General features: G+C 44.3%; 1 non-coding gene across 1 annotated transcript; it reads right to left on the reverse strand.

The window, feature by feature from the left end:
• Window positions 1–1363: 1363 nt before the first annotated feature.
• On the reverse strand, window positions 1364–1435 carry trnah-gug (transfer RNA histidin (anticodon GUG)). The gene has a single exon. It is a non-coding gene; the product is annotated as a tRNA-His (tRNA).
• Between the last annotated feature and the right edge of the window lie 2965 nt (window positions 1436–4400).

Genomic DNA, 4400 nt, shown 5'->3' on the forward strand with positions numbered 1-4400 from the left:
ATTAACATCTCAATTTTTTTTAAGTTTAGAACGATTTCCGCCTCTCTGACCCTTTCCGCAAATCTACTCAAACCTTTCTGCCTTTTCTCGAAGTCTCCTGGCCCCAGGGTTCGAACTCTCCATCAATAAGAAACGCTTCTTTAAGTCTATCCTATCCATATCCCTCAGTATTTTGTACATCTCAGTCATGTCTTCTCCAATCTCCTCTACTCGGCGATTAACAACCCCAGTCTGTCCAATCTCTCTTCACAACTGAAACTCTTCAGCCCAGACAATATCCCAGTGAATCTCTCCTGCAATATTCCCAGTGTGATCACATCCATGCATTATTCTGAATTGCAGAACTGCACACATTAGTCCAGCTAGAGCCGAATGAACTTTTTTTTACGATTCTGATACAGTATGAGGGCGTCGCTGGCTCCGCACTATTTATTGCTATCCCTAATTACACAGTGGGCAGTTGAGACTCAACCATATTTTAGTGAGTCTGGAGTCACATGGAGGCCTGAGCAGGTAAGAATGGCAGTTTCATTCCTTAAAGGACTTCAGATGGTTTGTTTTTTCAACAATTGAACATGGATATATAGGAGTTATTAGATTCGTAATTCCAGATATTTATTGAATCCCAATTCTATCACCTAGCATGGTGGGAGTCAAACCCGGGTGCCTGGTGTCTGAATTAACAGTTCAGTGGTTAGTGGTAATAGCGCTCGGCCATTGCAGAAAAGCAATGAAAGTGATCTTATCCATTGAAGTCGCTTTTCCCCGATACTGTCCTGTGCCATTTTCCTGAGCTTGACCCCCGCCAATAATATCTGGTCTATGTCGGTAAAAGCTGCTACATGTGTAGTGATCTCACAACAGTGGTAACCAAATGGATCAATAGGTCTGCAGGTCCCGATGGTCGGGTTGGGGCACGTTCACTCAGCAACAGTGACTGCAGCCACACAGACTGATCGTTATCAATGTGAGAGTCTGTATTAGATTCTGCAATGCCTTAGTGAAATAGGAAATGACTCCACAAACACATGATGAAAGAGCAGCGCTCCGAAAGCTAGTGCTTCAGTTAAACCTGGATGACGTTAACCTGGTGTTGGGTGATTTTAAACTTTGTACTCCATAATCCAACACCGGCATCTCCAAATTAATGAACTGGGGGTATGGGATGGAAAGTTTGGTTAGTGATCGTAGGAGGGAAGAAATCTCTGAGAACGGGTGGATTTGAATTCTGACATATGAAACACCGTGATGTGAGCGGCCAGAGCTTGAAGGAAAAAAAAACATCAACTTGAAGAAAATCACCACGTTAAAACAACTGCTGCCTTTGTGTTTCACAAATGACTGGAACACATAGAGCAATTAATGCCGTGACTTGGATTCGAACCAAGGTTACTGCGGCCACAACGCAGAGTACTAACCATTATACGATCACGGCACCCCACAGACAAGCACGCTAACCGACAGTAGTAAGTACAGTATCATAAGAAATGTTAGGCAGAACACCAAATGCACGATATCAGGGTTTAGCGAACCGTGGCAGAAATGTGGGAACACAGAATGGGCTGACCCTTTAACATCAGTGCCCACATTCCATCATTAATGTGCTGAAGGCTGAGATAAATAGATTTCTCCAAAACATCAAAGACTCCGGGGGACAGTTCAGATATTGTTATCTGCACATCCACCAATATCATTTATTGTATCCGTTGCTCCCAGTGTGGTCTCCTGTACATTGGGGAGACTGGACGCCTACTAGCAGAACGCTTTAGGGAACATCTCTGGGACAACCGCACCAATCAAGCACACCGCCCTGTGGCCCAACATTTCAACTCTCCCTCCCACTCTGCCGAAGTGCTGGAGGTCCTGGTCCTCCTTCACCGCCGCTCCCTCACCACCAAACGCCTGGAGGAAGATCGCCTCATCTTCCATCTCGGAACATTTCAAACCCAGGGCATCAATGTGGACTTCCTCATTTGCCCTTTCCCCAACTCACCCCAGTTCTAAACTTCCAGGTCCGCACTGTCTCCATAACTTGCCCTGACTTGTCCTACCTGCCTATCTTCTTTTCCATCTATCCACTCCACCCTCCCCCACGACCTATCACCTTCGTCCCCTCCCCCACTCAACTATTGTACTCTATGCTACTTTCTCCCCACCCCCACCTTCCTCTCACTTATCTCTCTACCCTTCAGGCTCTCTACCTGTATTCCCGATGAAGGGCTTTTGCCCGAAACGTCGATTTTACTTCTCCTCGGATGCTGCCTGAACTGCTGTGCTCTTCCAGCACCACTAATCCAGAATCTGGTTTCCAGCATCTGCAGTCATTGTTTTTACCAGGCTTTTGTTGAAATGCATGCTTCAATAGCAATGCAGTTTAACATCGGCTACTTCACGAGTTTCCCCACACAAGGCAGTAACCACTACTACTACATCGTCCCGTTCCCAGCCCCAGAATCAGAGAAACTGAGTGGCGCAGTCGTGAAGAACCAACTTGAAATCGAGATGGGAATGAGGTCGCAAGCTCGATGGCTCAACTGACGCAACCGGGGAATGCACGGTATTTCTATGATGGTTTAGAGGCGCAAGCAATTCCGAGGTTGGACGTGCTTCTGGTCAAAGGCGGAGCAGAAGGGAAAATTTGTTCCCGTTTATAATAACAGCAATCTACAGTGCATCTTGCTGAGACAGCTGAGTGCCACAACTGGAGCGTGGGCAGCTGGTTTGAAGTTTAATTTTCCTTCACCATCACCCACTTCCCTGGAATGAATTACTTTCACAATTTTCATTTCCAATTGTTTGATATCTCCCTGCAGTCTGCGGCTTTCTTCCTCATGATTAATTGCATGACTAACTGTTGTATGATCTGCACACTGATAAATGACGGCCACTACAAGTAAATATGAATCATTGATCTATATGAGAAAACAGTGGAACTCACTGCAGGCATGCTTCGTAGTTTTGCAGGCGACACCAGAATTGTAGATAGTGGGGAAGATTATCTAAGTTTCAAAAGGATCTTAATCCAATGAGTCGTTGAACTTAAAAATGTAACATGGAGTTCACTCTATATAAATTGAAGGTATTGCATTTTGGTACAACAAAAAGAGTATGGCTTTGCGTATGTTGGAGAACACGGAAGCTCGGGATGCCGGTACATAATTCCTTGTAATTTACATTAACAACAGACAAAATGGTTCAAAGGTATTTAACATACTTCCCTTCATTGCTCATTCCTTTGTGTATAATAGTTGGGATGTTATGTTGAAGTTTTGCAGGACATTGATGAGGCATCTTCTGGAATATTATGTCCAGTTCTGGTCGCCCAGTTGTAGGACTGATATTATTCAGCTGGAGCAGGTTCAGAAAAGGTATACACGTTTGTTGCCTGTGGAAGGTTTGAGTTATAATGAAAGGCTGGATAGGCTGAGACTATTTTCAGATTCGAGATTGGGGTGCTGGAAAACCACATCAGGTAAGACAAAATCCGAGGAACAGGAGAATCATTTTTTTTTCGCGCAAGTGTCGTTCACCAGACTCTTTCCCGAAACGTCGATTCTCCTGCTCCTCAGATGCTGCCTGACTTGCTGTTCTTTCCCAGCACAACATTCTCGATTCTGATCTCTCATCTGCAGTTCTCATTTTCTCCTAGTTGAGACTGTTTTCACTGTAGGTTCATGGTTTGAGCGGCGACCTGACAGAAGTTTATGAATTATTGAGAGGCAATTTAGAGTTACTGATAGCTGCCTTTTCCCAGGAGGGGGATTTCAAGACGAGAGGGCATATGTTTAAGATGAAAGGACAGAGATTTTTTTAAAAAAAGACATGTGAGGCATTTTTTTAGGGAAGTTGTTTACGTGTGCAATTAACTTGCTGAGGAAGTGATGGATGAGGGTACGTTTGCAACATTTAAAGGACAATTGATTCTAAACATGAATGGGAAAGTGGGATTTTTGAAATAAATTTATTCATGCCTACTACGTCAGTTATTTCCCAGAGGGCATTTAAGAGTCAACCACGATATTATCCATCTGGAGTCTCGTGGGAGAGAGCAGATGACGATGGCAGGTTGCTTTCCGAACTGGCATGAGTGAATCAGATGGAGTTTCCACACAACTGATTCAGGTCATCACGAGACTCTTCAATTCCAGGTGCTTATTGAATTCAAACTCCACCATCTGTCGTGCCAGGACCTGAAACCTTTGTCCCCAAAATATTACCTGGGTTTTTGGATTAACACCACAGTAATAAAACTACAAGGGCATTATAACCACTCAGCGGGAACAGCAAGAGGCAGATGGGACTAAATTAGTTTGGCAGTATGTTCAGCATGGATTGGTTGGACTGACTGGCCTTTTATCATGCTGTATGACTCTATGATTGACGCTATGGAACAAATAGCT

The sequence above is a fragment of the Chiloscyllium plagiosum genome, unplaced genomic scaffold (assembly GCF_037043375.1).
Source record: "Chiloscyllium plagiosum isolate Xiang-an unplaced genomic scaffold, Cpla_swu_hap1 HiC_scaffold_13, whole genome shotgun sequence".
Classification (NCBI taxonomy): Eukaryota; Metazoa; Chordata; class Chondrichthyes; order Orectolobiformes; family Hemiscylliidae; genus Chiloscyllium; species Chiloscyllium plagiosum.